The 22,743-nt window shown below is 44.1% G+C and overlaps 1 protein-coding gene across 1 annotated transcript in view; it reads left to right on the forward strand.

The window, feature by feature from the left end:
- The window catches only part of ZBTB38 (zinc finger and BTB domain containing 38), a 76,444-nt gene that overhangs the window by 30,738 nt on the left and 22,963 nt on the right, over positions 1-22,743 (forward strand). The window contains exon 4 of the mRNA XM_066351932.1: positions 3,705-3,809. The gene's annotated coding sequence lies outside the window, so the exon portion shown is untranslated. The remainder of the gene's footprint in view (positions 1-3,704; positions 3,810-22,743) is intronic.

The following is a 22,743-nucleotide window of genomic DNA, read 5'->3' on the forward strand; positions in this document are numbered from 1 at the left end:
CCAGCCCTAACAGCCACAACTGCTTACACTTACAGAGCACTTACTATGTGGCAGGCACTACTGTAGTTGCTTTACATATATTATCTCATTTAATCATCAAAAACCCCTATGAGGTAAGCGTAATATTAAAATTAGCCCCATTTGACAGATGAAAAAGCCAAGGCTCAGGGAAGTTGAGTAATTTGCCTAAAGTTACATAGTGACTGACCTTTAAGTGACAAAGCTGGGATTTAAACCCAGGCAGACAGAATTCAAAGGCCAAATTACTTTGCTTTACCACTTTCCACCTTACATCTCAGGGAAGCACAGAGAGCCATGCCCATGGCTCCTGATTCAGGTGCCACAGTTTTGTTTGAGGTCCGAATTATTCTGTTTCTAAAACCCTCAATGAAAACATGGAAACTTGCAATCAGACAAGTCTCTTTAGGTTGGAATCCATGATTAACAAAGGGTTAGCTTAAGTTTTGTTAGAAGCTCTGACTGGCAGTTACATATACAAAAACATTGCAGGGTCATTTTTTAAAGTGGGAAAATGAATCATTAGCTAATAAATGCAGTTTACTGGAATAGATCTTTCTAAATGTGTGGTCTAGGGAGAGAGAATAAAGGGTGGTTGGCTTTCAGGAGGGTGGGAGCTGCTAATGTACATGTGTATGCATGTTGCCCAACCTGCCAGCCTTCAAAACCCTGCCTTTATTTTTAAATTGCATGATCCTTTAATTTGATTTTAAGGCAGTATATTTTCCCTTGATTATTTAAAATCAAAAAAGTTTTACTTGGCCCTGGCCGGTTGGCTCAGCGGTAGAGCATTGGCCTAGCGTGCGGAGGACCCGGGTTCGATTCCCGGCTAGGGCACATAGGAGAAGCGCTCATTTGCTTCTCCACCCCCACCCCCTCCTTCCTCTCTGTCTCTCTCTTCCCCTTCCGCAGCCAAGGCTCCATTGGAGCAAAGATGGCCCGGGCCCTGGGGATGGCTCCTTGGCCTCTGCCCCAGGCGCTAGAGTGGCTCTGGTCTCGACAGAGCGACGCCCCGGAGGGGCAGAGCATCGCCCCCTGGTGGGCAGAGCATCGCCCCTGGTGGGCGTGCCGGGTGGATCCCGGTCGGGCGCATGCGGGAGTCTGTCTGACTGTCTCTCCCTGTTTCCAGCTTAAGAAAAATGAAAAAAAAAAAAAAAAGTTTTACTGGTTTTGTATTTCATACTAGAAATACATACTTTACTCATCAAAATGATCACCTTCTGAAAACATGGTCAAGAACTAGAATGTAGGGTTGCAAACATGGTACTCCAAGCTAAAAACAGGATGTAAGTCAGGTAAAGAACAGCCTTTCCATACCAAGTTGTCATCTGGTAGTGAATCCTTCCTAAAGAAAAAATTTAAAGAAGGCTCATTACAACCAAAACACAGGGCACATGAATGTTTTTAAAAAGCGAGCAAAACTTGTACGTTTAGTGCATTTATTTGGCTGTTAGCTCCACACGAGTTTGTGGCAGGCCTCAGTAAATACTTTTTCAGTGAGCAGCCCCTGAATCTTGGAAGAAAGATCTCAGTAGGCAGTCAGTAGCCTTTATTTAAGGAAAAGAATTGGGTCGTGTGCGTGAAATATTTTTTATACTACGTGAGGAAAATCAATCTAGGCCTCTTCTGACAGGCATGGGAAAGCGCAGGTGATACCACTATTCCGAAGAATTTGATTAAATTAAAACTGCTCTCGACCTTCTCCAAATCCTGTCTCTCTCAAATGCGCGGGATTTGGATGCTGTCTGGGATCTGGGTCCGGGACCCAGGAACACATCTGCGGGTCTAGGGCTTGTTTTGATAGTGCTTAGGCTCTGTGGGCCTAGACCCTAACTGGGTTGTCCTTCCGCGGGTTCTGAATTGTGTATTCCCCGTAGAAGGTGGAGGCGGAGGCCGCTGTCCACTTGGCTTGGTGTGGGGCCTCGCGGGGCCGTCGTGGGTGCTCCCCAGTCCCAACGCTGCCCTCCCGGGGCCTCGCCCTCGGCGCGACGAGCCACCTGGAGCACCGGCCCGCGGAGCAGAGGGTCGGGCCCACCTCCTCCCGGACGGGCCGCGTCCAGTGCCCCGCGCCGGGGGCGGGCCGGGCTGGCAGAGCCCAGACGCCGGCGTCCATTTTCTGGGCGGTGCTGTGCGGCGCGGCGGCGGGCCTGGCGGGTCCGGAAGCGCCATGGACCCCCGGGGGAACGCGCTCGCGGCGGAGTCGAACCCTGTAAGTGCCAGTCGCAGGGTCTGTATGCTCAGTGGGTGGGTGAAACGCGGCCTGCAGGCGCGGGGCTTCGGGCGCGGCCAGCCTGCCCCTTCTGTCCCCGGGGAGTATCGAAGCCTGGCTGGGAAGCCCTGGCGCAGGGCTCTGAGCTCCGCCAGCGCTGGAGAGCCGGGCTGCTGCAGGGACCGAGCGCCTGCAGGTGCCGGGCTCCGGGGCCTGCGCCGGAGGGGGAGGGGGCTCAACCGCAGAGTCCGCGCAGGTTGCGCCGCACGTAGTGGCCCAACTGCGCAGCTGTGCTGGAGGGCGGGGGGCTGGGGAGAAATGCGCACCCAAGGGACGTGCTGGGCTCAGGTCCAACAGGCTCGGGCACTGCCCTCACAGTCGCACCTCCTCACCCCCAGACTGCGACTCGGACCCCAGTCCTGACCCTACGGAAACCTGATGATTTCCCTGGCTCAACACCAAGTCCCTAGAATTGAATGGAAAATGCAGACAGGGCCCTGCTCCCAGGGGGTTGCAATCGCAGCCTCCTATTTCTGTAGTATAGTTAGGTCTGCCCAGTTGGTTCGACACAACCGCCCGCTGGTAGCCACTTCTTTGCAGGATATGTGATAATCACCTTAGATTTTAGCCCATCCGCGATTCCACTTTCTAACTCCTGCTCTGCTATAGGTAAGTGACTGATTCCATTCTGGGCTTTGGCCCTAATTGAATATCGCTTGTAAGGATTCATTATAGGTGATATGCGTTATGATGCCTTATATACATATATATTTTAATGGTAAAAGACTCTTCTCCTAATTAGGAAGCTCAGCTACTTGGTCAGGTTCATGGTTGAAAAGCATAGCAGGATTTAGTGCGTGGTTTCAGAGAAACTTCTAGCGACGTGTTATGCCTAAGTGTAGTGTTTTTCCGGTGGAGTAGGGACCCTTTAGAAGATTATGAAATAAGTGTAGTAGGTTACTATTGGAATATTTTTTTAAAAGACATAGAATGTATAATACAATATAGAAAAGAATCGAATAGAAAATGTCAAAATGCGTTGCACATAGTAAGAGTAAGCATTGTTTTGATGTTTTGAGATTTTGGGATTTGTTTATATAATTTTTTTTAAATGGTGGGTCACTGCCAAAAAGTTTTTAAAACCCTGGCTTACAAGTTAATTACTCAGGCTTTGAAATCAGTTGAACCTGGGTTTAGGTCCCAGATCTAACAACCTAGTTGTGTGACCTTGAACATACTCCGTGGCCTCTTACAGTCTCTTTTTGTACAGCTGTAAATTGGGGGAATGTCTCCTTTATTGAAGGTATTATGAAGACTATCTGAGGTCCCATATGTCAATCACTTTGCTTGCTGCTTGACTTACAGTAGGTGTTCAATACACATGCTAATTGTAATTACTGTTGTTGCTGAAACATCAAATCCTGTCAGCTAGTCTTGAGACACTGTGCTTTTTCTTTTCTTTCTTTCTTTTCTTTAGATCTTGATGTGGAAGAGATGGAGGATTCAGAACCAAGGATTTCCAAGTGATTTCTTCCAAAGTACAAGAAACTGACTTTGTTAAGGCTGGTCCGGTCTACCTGAGGTAACTGAATTTGCGTGTCTCCTTAGTCTACATCAGGGGTAGTCAACCTTTTTATACCTACCACCCACTTTTGTATCTCTGTTAGTAGTAAAATTTTCTAATCGCCCACCGGTTCCACAGTAATGGTGATTTATAAAGTAGGGAAGTAACTTTACTTTATAAAATTTATAAAGCAGAGTTACAGCAAGTTAAAGCATATAATAATTCCTTACCAAGTACTTTATGTCGGATTTCCGCTAAGTTTGGCAGAATAAATCTTTATAAAACAACTTACTATAGTTAAATCTATCTTTTTATTTATACTTTGGTTGCTCCGCTACTGCCTACCGTGAAAGCTGGAATGCCCACTAGTGGGCTGTAGGGACCAGGTTGACTACCACTGGTCTACATGAAAGAGGAAATGGTTTCCTAAGGGACTGACATACTCCCAAGGGGCATGTGATTTGTGCCGGCAACCCACCAGGTTTGAGGAGTACAAAGTGACAATGATATTTAAGTGAACTTTTATTAAGGAGACATGGTGTGTGAGGCCTCTGTGATAAAGGGTGAACTGCACAGACAGGGCTCCAGGACAACGGGTTTCTTGTTTCAGTTCTGCCAGTGACTGCCATGGGAGCTTCTATAAGTCTCTTTATAGCTCACTAGCTTCTCCAGGCTGAAAGGACCAACAGAAATTGCTAGGCCCAGAGAGTTTAAATAACTCTTCAGGGTGACCCAGTGGGTTCGGATAGAGGCAGGCCTGGAACCTGGATCTCAATTGCTTAGTCATGCAACCAGCCTCAGGGCCTGCTGTGAGGTGAGCACCCCTGCTAGGCACTGAGAATGGAAGGGTCTTTACCCCAACCCCAGGACACCTGCAATCTGTGCACACAAGTACTGACAACCCAGTCCACTAAATGCTGCCTTTGAGGCATGTACAAAGCCCCAAAGGATGAGAATAACAACTACCATTTATCAAGCAGTGTGTGTGTGTGTGTGTGTGTGTGTGTGTGTGTGTGTGTGGCATGTGTTATGAGATTAAGTGTTGTGTTTTTATTTATTCCTCATAATACCACTGCAAGGTGAGGAAGAATAGATGTGAAGGATTGAAACGTACAAATGCACAGGCAGCTCATGAAGGTCTTTGCATCTCAGGCTGTATTTATGGTGCACATTCTGTGCGCAAAGCACAGCACTGGGGCCACGAAGTGCAAGGTAAAGTGCTTGCCCTGGAGGAGCTTGCAACCCAAACTCCAACGAAGCGTAGTCCAAGGGGCAGTGACTGATAGTTACCCCTCCTTCACCTGCTTCTCCCGCAGCCAGAGTGGGATCCATCACAGGAAGAGTTGATATTTCACAGTTCTTGCTCGTCAGTGCACTCTCCACCCTTTTTTTTTTTTTTCAAATTTAACATATCCTTCCATCCATATTTTAAAAGTTACACTTCCAAATTACAAGCAATAGGAAGGCCTTCTCCGAATTCATTCATTCATTCATTTGTTCATCAAATGTTTATCAAGCTCCTACAAGGCACTGAGTATTCAAGACCAAACATAGTGCCACGTTTTTACCATCATGATATTAGTCATATTCAGTCTCTTAGCAAGGAATCATTCAACAGTTAGAGAGTTCCTGTTGTCAACATGCTAGAATACCCGCTCTGAGGATGTTGGAGACTGACCCAAGAGTAGGATTCCAACTGGATATACAGGAAAATCTTTTTATCTTAAACATCTTCAGAGAGGAATTTCTTCTCTTTTAAATTTTTCTTTTTCTGTCACTGTCATCTGCTTATAGAGTCCTTTTATTTGTACACTTAACCTGTAGGCAGAGAGAAAAACCAGTTTGGCCAGTGGGCTTTCTTTGACTCAAAATGCTCTTTTTTTGCTTTGGAGGCCACACAGCACCGTGAGTGTTCAAAATAAAGCAATTCAAAAGATAGTTTAATTTAAAGGCCCAAAGTTAGAGACAGTGCCAATAATTGCATTAAGCAGCAAAAATTAGATTGAAAGTCTTGAGTGCTACTTGGAATAAACTTAAGCTCCAAAGAGAACAAATGTGATGAGATATTAATGTAAAGGATGGCTTTGCACATTTTTAGGAGTTCCATAAATGGTAGGCAGCAAATATTTATTGAGTAACTACTAGGAGTTGTGACACTGTGCCAGAGGGAACGAGGGACTCAGCAGCAAAAAATCTGGTTCCTTTCCTCTCCAACCCTGTGTTTTAGCTGAGAAAATAAAATATGCAAAAATAACTATGTGGGACATGCCCAAAAAAGAGATTTTGTTACTTTGAAGAGGAAGAGGTCCCTTTTTCCTGTTGGAGTCAGGGCACTCTTTTGTGAGAAAGCATTTAAACAGGTCCTTGAAGGATGTGGAGTTTCCATCAAAGAGATGAGGAGGGGGCATTTGGGATAGGAGAAGTAGCAGCACAGGAAAGCATGGAGCGTATTCAGGGAAAGGTAGTGAGCCTAGCTGAGTAGAACTGGTTTCTAAACACATCAAGTGAGAAATAAAACCAGAGAACATTTGGTATCGAACCATAGTGGTCTTGAATGCCAAGCTGGGAAATAGGAATGTATTAACCAGTAGGAGACATTGAAGGTATTTGGGCAGCAGAGCATCATGTGTGTTAGGAGTGTGCTGTTGAGGGTACCTCATGAGGTGATTGGGAGGAGAGGCAGGCAGAAACCAGAGACAGGGAGGCCAGTTAGAAGGCTCCCAGTCCACCGAGGAAAAGGGTAGGGGGAAGGCCTGAAATGGATGACAGCCATGCAATGGGAAAGGAACAGATGCAAAGGGAAGAATTGACACAATCTGACAGTTTAGTACAGAAGGAACAGCTAATGCTGACACAGATTTCCAGAGCCATGGCACCCACGAAGGAAGCCGGAAGGAGTGAAGGGCTGCACCTTAGAGGTGCTGAGTTAAATGTTGAAGTATGATGTCCCCCAGACAGATGGGTGCATTGTTCCCCAGAGGAAGGCCGGGGCTAGTTTGGTAGTCATTGGAATATAAATAAATTAAGAGGTGGAAGAAGAGATTTTTGAGAAAGAGAATATATGGAGGCAGAGGTTGAGGAATAGAGCCTGATGAGAAGAGAAAGAAGGACTTAGGGAGGATCTAGAGAGAATTTGGGCAAGAGAACATGACTGCAGAAGCTGGCAGAAGGGGCTTTCCCAGTGGCGGGTTATGCTGGAGAGGAAGGGGAGGCCCAGGATGGTCATTGGATGGACAAGTGCTAGGTCACACGTTTATTATTGTTTTCCTTTGTAAGGTAATATGATTTACAGAATGAATATTAAGATGTTTTATTTGCAAAAATTTGTAGCTTGTGCAGATTAATAATCGCTGTTAAATTTGACCCTAGCAAGCCTCAGAACATATTTCTAATTATTAAAGTTCTGGCTGTTAAATGTGGTTTTGATAGTAGTCATACCATTTATTCTTTTGTCAGCAGACGAACCAAAGAATATTCATTGATACTATAAGCTCTTTAAAAATTACGTTCCTATTGATGTAAAAGGTTTCTAAAAGTAATTTAATTCCTTTGCCTTTTATTATATGGCTCTTATGATGTGAGTGTGTATGTGTGTTTTCATAGGCATATGAGCTTAATACAATGGAATGAGAAGACTGGGGTCAGATAAATCTAGTTTCACAACCGCACTGGGCCATATTCCAGGCTTGTGACTTCAGAAAAGTTACTCTGTCTAAGCCTAATTTTTTCCATTCATAACTCAAACAGGATTATTTTGAAGATTGAGTAATATATAATTTGGTCAATAGCTATACCATAGTAGACCATTAATAAATGTTGATTCCTTTTTCCTGAAAACCTTGTGTGGGTATGTAAATTGATACATACCGTGCATCTGTCTATACACAAAGCCTTATCTTTATGACTCATTTTAATGTGTTTTATCATAGAGAATACCTTCCATGATAGCTGACTTATCCTTGTGATAGTCAAGTGATTTGCAGTTTAATATGGATAAGAATCAACCCAGAGAACTTACTGAAATGTAGGTTCCCAGACCCTGGAACAGCCATTCTAATTCAGTAGATTTAGGGTGGGACCCCTGGGAATCTTTATTTTAAATGATCACTGCTATAATGAAGATTGACAAATGCCGATTGCTAGGAAGGGATAAACTTGAGAGTTGATATGCTTATTTCAAATCCAGTTTCTGTTAGAGACATATCTGTGCTTAAGAGTTTTATATTTGTATCAGAGAGTTGATATGCTGATTTCAAATCCAGTTTCTGTTAGAGACATATCTGTGCTTAAGAGTTTTATATTTGTATCATTAAGCTTTACGATTCATATTTGTGATAAGATAAAAACAAATAGATCTTAGATAATCAAGGAATGGTAACATTATCACACCCAGTGTATCCATAGCAATATTAGGCCCCTTGCAGACCCCAAATCAGCTTCTTTTCCTGTGGAATCAGTGGTAAGACCCTCTCTTATGCTCAGAGTTTGCAAAACCATTGTAACTGTAGGCCCTGGCCAGGAAGCTCAGTTGTTCAGAGCGTCGTTCTTATATGCCAAGGTTGCGGGTTCCATACCTGGTCAGGGCACGTACAGGAAGCAACCAATGAATGCATAAATAAGTGTAACACCAAATTGATGTTTCTCTCAAACCAATAAGTTTTTAAAATAAAATAAAAAATAAACCAATGTACTATAAATGGTGTTACCAGTAGTATGTTTAATGGCAGCAACATTGTACAGTGATGCCACTCTCCTGGTCGATAAACATCTGTTATTGTATTTCCTTCATTCTCTGCATCTGGGAATCACGTAATTTTGAGGCTAGTTCCCATCGTTCATCTATCCCAACCTCATTTTATAGATGAGAATAATTTATCCTTTCTTTCCTCCTAGTCCTGGTTCTCTGCTTATCTACCAGAAAGGACTGAGACAGACGTACATGTTTGGTGTTTAAGCTATGTATGGAGGATATAAAACACATTAACTTGTATATATTGAATAGTGTTTTATATTTTTTATACATAGTTTAAAATCAGGTGACTTAACAGGAATATATTTATTAAAATTATACTGAGTCCTTTCATAATGTCATTGGCATGCCACTGATGGTTTGCCTCTTTTGGAAGAGGATGCCAGTGGCCTGGAGCTTTGTCTAGGAACAGGGTTTCTCTGTCTATATTTACAGCTCCTGAGAAGATAAAACAGATCGACTTTATGGAGTCAGTTCTACACCTTATGTGCATTATCTCGGCCATGTTATTAGAAGCTCAAAATAACCTGGTGTGGTGGAATTGAGGAAAAGGGGCTCAGTAATGCGGCCCATGTTATAGAGCTGGGATTTTCACACCCTGGGCCTTATCTGACTTCAAAGTCCTGCCTCTTCTTTCCACACCCAGGTTGTTTCCCCAGCCACATACCGAGAGTATTCAATAGGTCATTGCTCCTGATTTTAACTTAGAGACTTGGAGACCCTTGTCTGTGGTATTATTGTAACCTTAGAATTTTTGACAAGAAGCAAGTGGAACAGAGGTAATGCGCAGACTGGAATTTGTTCAATAAATATCAACTCTGTGAGCCTGATAACAGAGTAGCACCCCACCCTCATGGGGCCTATCTCCCTCACCTGCTCTTATCTACCACGTAGCTGCTGCTGCAAGCTTTTCTTTTAGAGTCAAGACACCAACGGATTTCTGCTCTGATAAGATCAGTTTGTGTCTCGCTAGATCTGTCACTGTCCTTGTGTCCAGCTAAATGTTTCCAGAGTCGACCTGCCAGTTGAAAGTTTAAGAGAGTTCCCTGGGGAACTGGCCAGAGGTGCTCAGTAAGTGTTGTTGATTATCCTCTGGGGCACTGAGGAAGCAAGCATACAGGGGGCGAGGGCGAGTGCCCAGAGCCCCTGAAGAGGGAGGCAAAAAGACTGTGAGAGAGATCAGAGGCCTGGGACTTATCCCTTGCTTCACTGTGCAACCTTGGGAAAGAAAATCGAGTAGCTTTGCTGGCTTGGTTTCCTCACCTGTAACCAGAGGTTTGGCTCAGTGATGGCTATGGTGCCTTCCAGCAGTAATTTCTTCCCTCTCCATCAGAAAAGCAGAGGTGCTGAGACAAAGCAGATAAACTCCATGTCTGAGGTCTTCTGGGGTCCCTGGTCTCAGAGCTCCCTCTGACCGTCCTCATGAATGCGCTCGGACTAGCCAGACTGGGCTCAGCCTTTCCCCATACACTTTTGAGGAGATTGCTGAATGTAAGAGTGGACGAGACTGTCCACTTTGGAGGAAGTGAACATTCCTACACAAAGATCGAGAGGAGCTGGGAGTCAGTCAGAAGGTGGCAAAATGGTAGGTAGGGAATCATGGCTTTCACATTTTATGACTTGAACCTGAGAAACTAGCCCAACCTCTTCACATTCCAGATAGGGAACCGGGAGTCCCGGGAAGTCACAGGACTTGTTCAAGGTCACACATTTAGTGGCAAACTGGGAACAGAATCCGGTGTCCTATTCCTAGTCCAGTACGCTCTCTGCATAAACAGGTAGGTCCTGTCTGACGGCGGGTTATCGGGTGAGCAGGAGCGGGCAGTCTGCAGGCAGACCTTAAAGAAGGGCTGAGCTGTTGTGTTGGAGAGAGTGACGCAGTGGGACAGCACTATGCACACTTCCATCTTGTCTCATTGAAGCACTTGGATTCTTGGCATTTAAGGTAGTCAAGAAAATGTCTTTTTAAACTTGGAGAGACAGAAGGCTGTTTCCTGTTTTGTTAAAGCATCTTTCCTCTTTAAGTGAAAATTACTAAGCCATACAATAATTTAATTTTTAAAGGAATTAAACGTATTCTCAGGGAGTATGAGGAAGACCCAGCTTGCATAACCCATTTTACTGGTGCCTACTTTGAGCACGTTCATGCCAGGGTACATTTTCATGAGCAATCCAGTGACTGTTTAAGTCTTCGAAGGGCATCCTGGGGTCATTTCAGCAGCCCCTGAAGGCAGGCTTTGTGCCTGGCGAGAGGGGATATGAGTTGTCACTTCCTGCTTTGTGAGTTGATTAGTGTTTCTAGGCCTGGTTTTGCTTGTGTTCTTCCTGTTCATGTGTTAGGACAACTTCTGGTCATTTGTGGAATTGATTACAATTAGATAATAAGACTACCGATTCAGTAAAAACAGAGCTGAATGTATTATCTTGCCAGGCATGAGAAACTCGAGTTTGAATCTCAGGCTCCTCAAACTTAGGTGCATTTTCATGTTAAGCGTGGGAGTTTCTGACCAGCTGTAAGAGAACGTTGCAGACCAAAGTGAGGATTTCCTTTTTAAAAACCCGCTCAGCATGCTGGTCCGTCCCTGCTAATACTGGTTTATTCTGGTCTTGTAGTATCTGATGTGAACTCAAAGAGCAAAGTTTCTCAAGGTCTCAGTTCCGTCTGTGATGTTCATTGGTGGAAGCAGTCTCACAGTAGCCAGAGTCATACCTGCTACCTGGGTTCCTGGTGCCAAGCCACACTTTCTGTTGTGTATCCTGCCCTTCTCTTGGATTCTTAGCGAGTCCCACCATTGCTTTAACGGGAGAGGAAGGGAGGACCATTTTGAGGAAGCAGAAGGTACTAGGATAGCCGTGAAAAGCAACGACGTGGCAATGAAATGAAGCCCCAGACGAGGTTTTACTCACACGTTAGTGAACCCCCTATTCCAAGTGCTGTGCTCAACAGGATTAAAAATTTTTCTGGGCAAGGTCAAGAAATTCTGGAGTTTCTTGAGCCACTATACACTGTAGGTTGACTCTTTGCAGAAAAGCGCTGTATATTACCCAGGAGGATGTTTTTTCCCCCTGAGTGAACATACACTACAAAGGAAGTGCCTCACCCCGTTTGTTATGTATTTAATATTCCTAATGCTTGTTTTTGATTTTATAGTTTTTCAATCGAGAGTTTTTTGCCACATCCTAATTATTTTAAGACTTTCTTCTCTATTTAATGATATGAGTTTCTGATAAGATGATTTGTGCTTCTATTTTAGGAAATGCTTTTTGAGATTTCTTTTTTTCTTTTGTGAAGTTCAAATGGGCCCTGGCTGGGTAGCTCAGTTAGAGCATTGTCCTGATGCATCAAGGTTGCAGATTCGATCCCCAGTCAGGGCATATAAAAGAATCAACCAATGAATGCATAAATAAGAGGAACAACCAATCGATGTTTCTCTCTCTCTCTCTCTCTCTTTTTCACTCTCTTCTTTCTCTTCTTCCCCTCCCCCTCACCCCCCTCTTCCCCTTCTCCTCCTACCCCCTTCCACTGTTCCTCCTCCCCACCCCCTCCTGTTCCTCCCCACCCCCTCCTCTTTCTTTCCCCCTCCTCCTTCTCCCCTTCCTCCCCTCCTCCTCTTCCCCTTTCCCTTCCTCTTCTTCCTCCTCCCCTCCCCTCCTCTTCCTCCCCTCCTCTCTTCTTCCTCCCCTCCCCCTTCTCACCCTCCTTTTTCCCCCTCCTCCCTCTCTTCTTTCCCTCTCCCTCCCTTCCCCTCTTTCTCTAAAATCAATCAATAAAAATTTTTTTAAAGAAGAAGTTTAAAGGGGAGTCTTATCTCCAAACCTAGCAGCTACCTTACATTAAAAATTATCTACTAGCACCTATGAGGTTCCCTTAGCAGGAAGGATAGTCAAAGTCGGGTGATTAGTCATGTGGCGTTCAGCAAACACTTTGGAGGCCATGGTTTATGTTACTGGCTGGTGGGGGAGGGGGGTTGTATCTGTCTCTAGATAATTAGTCTTATGAAGGGTAAGTGGCCTATATTCCCAGAAGGTTCCTTGAGTGCTGTGTTTGTTGTGTTCAGGTTTCTAGAACTGGTGGCCATTTTCTGTGAGTTTGAATCCCTGTGTGAAACTCCTCCCACTGTGGAGTCTGAGCATTTGTTTTCTAAAATGAAAGCACAAGCAGAAACTCGAGCTGTTCCACAGAACAGCCTGTTCTTTAGATTTTTTTAGATCAGTGTATTTAAAGCATAATTTGTCTAAACAGCCTATTGTGTGTTTTTATATATAGTGGGTTTGGGTTTGTTTTGGGAATTTTATTTTTTTAAATCGAGGCAACTTACTGTGTCATTGCTCCCTGGTCCCCCAGCCTCCAGATAATTTCACTCTAGTACAGGTGAACAAGGGAACTGTTTGGATACCTGTCTAAGGCCAGAGACCTTCATTCAGTTTTAATTAAATTTGTTTCAGGGTAAAGTTGGCAAAAGCTAACTGGAACTTTGTTCCTTTCATATTCTCCCTTCTCCCCGCCCAACAGCTTCCCCAGTAGATTTCTTTTGTCTGAACCATTGTCCATCCATCTGTGTGGCCGACCAGCCTTTGGTAGCATTCCCACAGCAGAGAGGCTGTTGTGCTCCTCACTGCACACCAGGCCTACCTGGGCTGGTTGACAGCTGTGCCAATCACCTGCATCTCCTGAACCCTGGAAGAAGTGGCTGTCTCACATTCCTGTGCTGTCTCAGAGCTGCACGCCACGCCTGGCCGCCCTCCAGAGACCACAGTATCGCGGCAGTGGCTTCAAACTGGAAAAATGGGAGGTGAAAGAGAACTGATGGAAAACATGGGAGGAGGAATGGTGGGAAGCCGAGGAAAAGGAAATGTGCGTACAAGGAAAGTATGTGCGTGGACTCAGATAAATATATGAATGCCCCGGCTCGTAAAAATATCTTTGTACTTTTTGTGTCTGGAACCTGGTGGGAAAGCACTGTAAATGTGGGCTGTCTGCTGGTGGTGGGGAGGAGGCGAGGCAGAGCAGGGCCCGAGCATAAGCCGGCAGCCTTTCCCCAGGAGGCCCCCACCGTCGTGAAAGATATTTAGACTGTTCTCCAGACCAAAGGAACTAGCTGTGCACCCCCACCCCCCACCCTGCATCTCTAGAGCAGAATTTATTTCCTCGGGTTCACCACTGTTGTTCCCTTCTCAAAGATTCCATGAGGACACTGGTGGTCTTGGTAGATATGCTTTATGGTATTGACCCCATTGTTTGAAGAAGCCCTGACCGCCAGATAATCCATGTTCCACTTCTGTGATACAGTTTTGGAATTGTTGGCGTGTCACAATGATGAAGTGTGATGCCAGTTCAGTATACTCTGACCCAGCAAGCAGCTATCAGTAAAGGTCTATGCATTCTCAGCAATGTATTGCTTTTCTTATTACATCACCTGCTGCTGATGAAGATGGGACCCTCTTTTAAAAAGGAGAGCTGGGCACCTCTAAGAGTATGAATCTGATTTTTTGGAATGCCGTTTAGGAGTTGAGTATCCCTTCCTTCTAGAAGCTGAGATGACCCTATAATTAAAGTGACCTTTGAAACAAAGTGAAAGAGTTTGATATTTGCCTCTCTGCCTCCTAGGATTCATGTATTAAGAAATGTTCCACATGGCAATGAACAAGCTGGAGGGATCCTGAAGAAATTGTATATGACCCTGATCTATTCCATGTGAAAGTGTCTCACCACTATCCTTCATTAACATGAATACTTTGGTAGTTTTGTAAGCTTGAATACTGTTATCTCACCATTTACATTTTAGGGGGACAATGAATTACTGAATAGATACTGAAATGTGACAGGCAGAACAAAGCTTGTGATTTATACTTATAGATCGTGGTCTAAAATTCAGATATATACAGGGGCAAGAAGGTGCATGTTCAGTGTGTACTTGGGTATAAGAAATAATGGTTAGATTGTGGCAAACTAGAGGGCATGAAATTTTTAAAAAATATAATGTGGGGCTGAATGAAACAGATCAGCAGGTTGACAGTTACAGAGCTGTACCACCCGACTCAACCTTAGTCTGAATTTCTTCAGTGGCAGCCTGCCCAGTCTTTTCCAGCAGTGTGGGGCTTGAAGCTCTCCCAAGAGCCAGCCCAAGTCATGCCCATTGAGCCTTCTCCATGTCACAGCAAATAAAGAAGCCATGTTGGATATAAACTATGTCATCCCATACAGGCAAAGTGATTTGTCCATAGAGCCAGCAGCAGAACAAGCATGTATGTCCAAGGCCGTCTGGAGGACATCTGGAGAGGCATGAGACATAGCGTTGATTAGGCTGCCCGTTGCTCAGTGTACCCATCTCGGGATAGGTCAGAAGAACACACCAAAGGAAGCCCTCTTTACCCAGGCATGTCACTCCCAAGACAGCTGAATGGAGCCCTGCCCACAGAGGCTGACCTGGATGGCATCAGGCCAAGGGATGACACCAAAGGACAGCAGGCGTATCGTGATTTATCTAGCTGATGTTGATATGCCATATCTATATTGACCTGCTTGGCTCAAGGATGTTTTCTGAAATATCAAGCACGTAGCAACTTCCTAACTAGTCCCGGACTGGGACAATGTGAAATTGTCCTCCCTCTGTATTGACATTTGATTAACCTTCTGCACATCCTGGAATTTTTCTAAACATCTCTTAACCACTCCCATTTTCCTCAGCTCTCTTGGTGCTAAGTGAGTCATAATGTCTACAAAGCACTTAACACAGGGCCTGGCATGTAGAAAGTGCTCAGTAAATACTAGCTTGTGTTGTCATTGGCATATCATCATCACCATTATAACTATTATCATTTCACCAGCAGGTAAGGAAACTTGGTTGTGTGCCTCAGCCATCTCCACCTTGACATAAATGAAGATGGACCACACATACATGACCCACTGTGTCAGAAAATGCGCTTAACACAATCCCTAGCTGACTCATGCATGTTAATGTTTTGGGAGCACTGCTCTAGATGCTGTGGTGAACCACAGAGACAGACTTGCATAGAGATTGGTCCTTTGGTTGCTAGCTAGCTGGTGCTTTGTGACAGTCTTAGGGGGTGGGGTCTGGAGGGTATGCCTTTTACATTATACTGTAGGGATGTATGATGAAATCAGTAGGAGTCTGATTCTGAAAGCTATTGTCCCCTGCCTGTGACTTTAACTTCAACATAGAACCTGGTTCCTTTCCATCCTCCCCACCACGCACTGACCCCCTGGACCTGCAAACCTTGTTGCCAAGAAAGGAAATTCCTTTGTGAGAAAACAGAAGGCCTTTGTGTATCCAGGAACTGACACAACTATAATGTAGGACTTGAATGGTGATACATGTATCAGTGTAAAACTGAGGGGTGATCCACTCTCAGTGAAGATTTGGGGACCCTAATGGCTGGTGAGAAGGGAGGTGTAACTGAACCTTCTTTAACATTGGTGACCAAGAACCCTGGTTGGCAAACTGTGGCTGGCGAGCCAAATGCGGCTCTTTGGTCCCTTGAGTGTGGCTCTTCCACAAAATACCACGTGCGGGCGCTACCTCAATAAGGAATGTACCTACTTATATAGTTTAAGTTTAAAAAATTTGGCTCTCAAAAGAAATTTCAATCGTCGTGCTGTTGATATTTGGCTCTTTTGACTAATGAGTTTGCCGACCACTGATGCCTGCTCCTAAGGAAACATTTTGAGAGATGGAAATAACCAATCCCATGCTGCTGCAGTGACTTGGCGTCTGGACTGGAAGCTACTGGGGTAGAGCGGAAAACATGTCCGCAGTATCTTAAGGATGAATCCTAGCTTTATATAAAATTAATTTAGTTTGGGAAGTGAATTAACTAAAAGCCTTTCAGCACTTTAAAGCTCTCATCTCTGTTTTTGAGGGTAACATGGTCTAGCATTTTGTTAATTTATGATTTTGGCAGTTTTTACCACTCAGTAGAGTACATTTAGGTCTTGTGCTCTAGACACTTAGTGGCCTGTGGTCCATCGGGTGGCACAAGACTTGAAAGTGCAGCTGTAGATCTGAGTAGCTCCTGAAATGGCTCTTCCTCTTTTCTCCTTCCTCTTCCTGCCTCTGTCAGGGAATTTAGCTTGGAGTTCCACATCCTAATCCCCTCTCCCATTCATCCAGATGAGTTGTTGCCATGGCATCAGTAGTGGATTTGAATGGCGCCCCCCCTAAAAGATATGTTCACATCCCCAAAGCTGTGAATGTGACCTTATTTGGAAAAAGGGTTGGAAAAATATAAGTTAAGGATCCTGAGATGAGTTTATTCTGGATTTTGGGGTGGGCCCTAAATCAAAAGACAAATGTCCTTGTAAGAGACACGTGGAGGAAAGACATGAAGAGGAGAAGGCTGTATGAATGTGGAGGCAGAGAGAGGCGGTATGCAGCCACAAGTCAAGGAACTCCTGAATTCACCAGAAGCTGGAAGAGGCAAGGAAGTGTTTTCCCCTTAAGCCTTCAAAGATAGCACAGTCCTGCCAGCACCTTGATAGCCTCTGGAAATGTAAGGGAATAAATTTCTGTCGTTTGGAGCCACCAGGTTGGTGGCTACATGTTCTGGCAGCACTAGGAAACTGATGCAGTATCCAAGCTAGCCTTGCTTCAGAAGTACCCGGGGACTTGCTAAAATATTAAATGAAAAGCATTCAATATTTTTTGTATTAGTTTCAGGCGGGAAGCATAGTGGTTAGACAATCATATATTTTACAAAGTTCTCCCTCAATATTTCCAGTACCCACCTAGCACCATACATAGGTACTACAATATTATTGACTATATTTCCTAGGGCCTAGGCTGTACTTTACATCCCCATGTCTATTTTTTAACTACCAATTTGTACTTCTTAATCCTTTTACCTTTGTCATCCAGTCCCCAAACACCCTGCCATCTGACAACTATCAGTTTGTTCTCTGTATCTATGAATCTGTTTCTCTGTTTACTTTGTTCTTTATATTCCACACATAAGTGAAATGATAATAGTATTTGTTTTTCTCTGTTTGAATTCTATTTCTCTCCTGCTCCCTTTCAAGACTTGGTTCCACCTCTTTTTCTGATTCTCCCCAAACTCAGTTCAAGCTGCCTTCTTCAGAGCCCTGGCCACTCTCAGCTGAACATGTCAGTCATCATGGAGGAGCTGTTAAGTCTGCTTATCTGTCTCCTCCATTGTACTGTGGACTCCAGAGGTTGCTGAATGAATTAGACAAGGCCAAGGGATGAAATAATTTTTATGATTTTTCTGAATTATTGGACCCGTGCCGCCTTATACCTCATCAGACACTTGTTAAGAAAACAAAAGTACTTGGTTTTAGTGAATGCAATGAAGATACAGTGGTAGTAGTATAGAGGTAATATGTATGTGTGTGAGTAATACCATTAATTGAACACATGCTAGCTAAGGTCTCTGGTGTCATTGCTTCATTTAACTATTACAGTAATTATCTCAGGAGTCAGTCCCATTTTACAGAATGAATTAAACAAAATACTCTGGGATCAGGTAATATAGGATGGCAGAGGTTACAAAGTAGATCACCTACGCATGATCACCTAGCCAGCAAGGTAGAATACATAAACGAGCAAAGTAGAATCCACAGGTGTTAATGGTATATAGGCTGATAAGGAAAAATTGGTCTTACTGAAAAAAAAAATTAGCTAATGAAATACCTTTTTATTTTTATTTTTGCATGGCAAATACAAATACATTTTGACATGGAATTTGGCATAAAATAAATACAATCATTAAACATCAATCAAAAAATGAGATGGTGATTTATATATAGTAACATTTGAAATCACATATAAACATATAGTCTTCCTTTTCAGTGTGCTAGAAAAAGTTAGTGACCCAAAGCCACAAGACCAGGGTTGAAAACCCAACCTTGCCAATGACAAACTAGGTAGTGTTGGAATTTTGGCTTCATTTTTCTGAGCCTCAGTGTCTTCACCTTGAAATGGAAATATTATTTCACAGCTGATAGGGGTGTTGTGAGAAAGAAAATGAGATGGTGTGTATGAAAGTGATTTGTAAGTGGTAAAGGGTTCAACAGGAATAAGGGACTGGTGTTCTTGCCTTCATTCTCTTTTGGGGTCCAGAAAGCCAGCCTTTGGGAAGAGTCAGGATGGGGAAGGTGGTGGCATGAGCTAATTAGGGAGGATGCAGGAATGGGAACTGAGAGGAATGGTTAGAAAATTACGTCATGCTGTGCTTGTTGAAACAACGGAGCTGTGAGACTATAACTAGTCTGGTTTGATGGGGTCACCTGCAACCAAGGACCAGCTCAGGGACCACAGATCAGCTCCTGGGAACTTGATGTCTTATTCTTTTACTCTTAGGTAATTCCCAGTCATTTTATTTTCAGCAGCTCTGAAGTATTCTGGATCGCAGTGGAAGAGCTCACTTACCCTGAGGTCTCAGCATCTCAATTCTAAACATAGTAATGTTTTAACATGGCCCAAGCTGCTCCTCATAGAGTCACTTCCTACGAGTGTGGATTCAACCTCCTTCTTCTTTAGGTATTTCTTTTTTTTTTTTTTCTTTCATTTTTCTGAAGCTGGAAACAGGGAGAGACAGTCAGACAGACTCCCGCATGCGCCCGACCGGGATCCACCCGGCACGCCCACCAGGGGCGGTGCTCTGCCCACCAGGGGGCGATGCTCTGCCCATCCTGGGCGTCGCCATGTTGCGACCAGAGCCACTCTAGCGCCTGGGGCAGAGGCCACAGAGCCATCCCCAGCGCCCGGGCCATCTTTGCTCCAATGGAGCCTTGGCTGCGGGAGGGGAAGAGAGAGACAGAGAGGAAAGCGCGGCGGAGGGGTGGAGAAGCAAATGGGCGCTTCTCCTGTGTGCCCTGGCCGGGAATCGAACCCGGGTCCTCCGCACGCTAGGCCGACGCTCTACCGCTGAGTCAACCGGCCAGGGCAACCTCCTTCTTCTTTAAAGACGAAACCAAGGCATCAGTTTTGGTATTCGAATAGGCTGAAAAATATTTTCCAAGTTGTCATTAGTATAACAGTCTTGATCTCAAAATAGGATCTGAGTGGGTAAGAGGAATGGTCACATTCTGCCCCTCTCCAGAGGGGAGGATAGAAAACAGTCATACCTTTTTGTCATAGACATCACCATCCTAAACTTACCTGAAAGTTTCTGCAGCAGGAATCAGCATAACATGTTTAAAGAATCAGTAGATATATTTTAGAAAAGAATTTACATTCTAAGATATTCCAATAGACTGGAGATAATGGACCAAGTGAATATGATTAAAATGAATCAGGTTAAATGTAGGAATTTTTGAGTTTGGATTAAAAATTTTAGCCTTGGAAGTTTGGAAGCCAAGGAAAAAGAAAATAAGGAGAGGAAGGGGAACTCCATGCCAAAAAAGAAAACAAAATGTCTGTACATTGTAAATAAATCAATTATTGAGCACTTGCTATATTCACTGTGTACTTGCTGAGTGCTTGATACTCTTATTTAATCCTCCCAACACCCCATGAGATGTGTGTTATTTGCTCCATTTTAGAGATGAGGAGTCTGAGGCTTATGGAGATAAGTACTTTCTAAGGTCATGCTGCTAGTAAGCAGGTCCGTGCACCTGCCATTTGAGGAGTATGGTACAGTAAGGTGTGTGGCACTAGAAGTCTAGAAACATGTTTTGTTCACACCATGGAATCGTAGGCAAGGTGTTTGGCTTCTCCATGCTTTAATTTTTCTCATAGCTGAAATGAAAGGGTCGTAATAAATAACCTCTAAAGTTCCTTTTGTCTATGAAACCGAGAATAGTTGGAATTTGCGCTGTCTAGCCCAGGAGAGGGATGAGCAGAGAAAACTTTCAGAGGGCTGTCATGTGGCAAAGGTTACTGTTTAGGGGCCCTCCATTGTTCCCGGTAAGCACTGCTCCTTTACAAAGGAAATTCCCGCACTGGGTGGAGTGGCCCCCACCCCTGATCTGAAGAATCTCTAGAATCCATTTGTGGCAAATCAAACCTGAGTTAGAGTGCATGCTTCGCTAAAAAGCACACTCTCTTTGCTTTTTGTTATCTGCAACACCCAGTGTCTTGTTTATTTGGAAGCAGTGCTTACTCATATGCCCATTTTGAGAATGATTGGGGGGACTGGATTACCAGCTCTTCAGAACACAAGAGCATTTTTGTGTGTGTACTGAGCACCATCTTGTGGACATAGCCTTGTGGACGGTGAGTGGCTTTGGCCGTCCAATGGAAAGAAAGTCAGAACACAACCCTGAGCCAGCTGTTGCTGTCTGGGGAAAGGCGCTGTCTGAGGTTTCTTGTGTTTAAGACGGACCACCTGCTCTCAGAGTTAGTAACTGCCCTATGGAATTTACTTTTGTGATTCTTACCCTATTTTTAAGTCTATGATACCCAAAAGAGCAGAGTGGGCAGACTCAGTAACACAGTGAGCCAGACTGTCCCATGAGTTGTCGTACACTTGGGATTCTGTTTATTAGGGAAGGCATTAATACAGAGGCCTCCTTGGGAGGGAGTCCAAGTCCTTTCCTCCAGAACCTTTCTCCCCTTGTATTCTGCCTCCCACCCTACCTCTCCTGGTCTGGGACACCCCTCTGCCCTGTCTGCTCTCCTTCCTGCTAGCATAGATTGCCACTCAGAGCCTAACTTGTTTTACTGTATTTCACAGCCCCCTTCCCAGCCAGGTGAGGATGGGACAGAATGAAGGTTTGAAGGGAACAGAGCACTAGGGTTGTAAGTGTTTTTGCCTCCCCAGCTTCGTCTCCTCACTCTGGTGAGGCCGGCCACCTCTGTGTTCATGCTGTTCTGTGTGTGCAGAAACTTAGTAATAATGCAGCCTGGGCTGAGATGGTGGTCTAAGGCCCTTTACCCACGCTAGAAGGAGCAATCTGTGCACCTAGAGAAACCACTCAAGGGGTAGAAGTTCCTGGCTGTTCAGGGTTCTTATTCTCTACGTACTCTTCATAGTAGGGCTGTGGAGGGTGGAGGTGAGGTGGGGAACAGTATCTTTAATGGGCATGCAGGGTTTCCCAAAACAATAGCTTACTGATTTTGTATTTGTTAATACGCATTTATTGTCTTTATTGTACTATTACATCATGATTCTTGTACCTGTTCTTTAAAAGTAACTATGTATTCTTTCAGTTATATTACCATATCTGTAGTTAACCTCCATTCCCTTATTTTGTTAAATATTTATCTTTCCACCAGCATGTTTTTGCTAACTTCCTTCTTTTGTGGGCAGCCTGGCTGAGTCTAGTAGCTCCTGATCGTGCAGCCTGCAGAGCTCATCTTGCGGGGGCTCACTGGAAGTCCTTGAAGCCTGAAACTCTCCAGGCCACTCATTCTCTACTTCTAGCTTAAGGGAAATCCCCACTTACAAAATGACCCCTGCTACCAACACCCTTTCAACTAACAAGCATTAAATTGGTGCTATTATCATAATGAGATGGGCTAGAGAAAAGAGTTGTAGGTATTGTTTTGGTTTCTGGAATTTTCATGGGAAATCATCAGGGTGAAAAAGAGCAATAGAATTAGATACTACATTGTATCTGTATTGTCTCATCTAATCCTATTAAGAACTAAGTTGCGCTGTTATATCCATTTAATAGATTAGAAGAAAGAAAACCGGTCTTGAGATGGTAATTAACTTGTCCAAGTTCATACAACTACTAAGTGGCAGAACTGGAACTTGAACCCAGAAGTGTGTGAGCAGAGGCCCTGCTCTACCCTCTGAGATGGATGGACGATAACTAGGAAGAATAGACAGGAAAAGGGAAGCTTGCAACTCTGACTGCTTCTGATAGTTGTCAAAAATTTTAATTGAGGATTTCCGCAGAAACCAAAACCCAGAATGAGCACATAAATAAGCTAAACTCCAAACTGAACCCAATTTTTTATTCTTTTTTTTTTTTGAACAAACAACAACTTAAGGAATCCATTAAACCAAGACTTAAATTTTTTTAAAAAAGTTTTAAATTAAAAAGCTGAAACCTTAAAGCACGCAACCAAAAAAATTATAATGAAATATTAGGTTCCTTGTTTAAAGTCAGAGAGAGGAGGTCCCAAGACTTTGCCCTGCAAAAATCCCCGTGGGGTGAGGGGAAAGGAGCAAATCTTCTGCCAAGAATCTTTAAGTACCCGGGAGAGGGGATAAAGCAAACCAAGGGGAGCCTTTTTTCATGAAGGTAAGGATGACATGATATAAAACAGGCAT

The sequence above is a fragment of the Saccopteryx leptura genome, chromosome 10, assembly GCF_036850995.1.
Source record: "Saccopteryx leptura isolate mSacLep1 chromosome 10, mSacLep1_pri_phased_curated, whole genome shotgun sequence".
Taxonomy (NCBI): domain Eukaryota; kingdom Metazoa; phylum Chordata; class Mammalia; order Chiroptera; family Emballonuridae; genus Saccopteryx; species Saccopteryx leptura.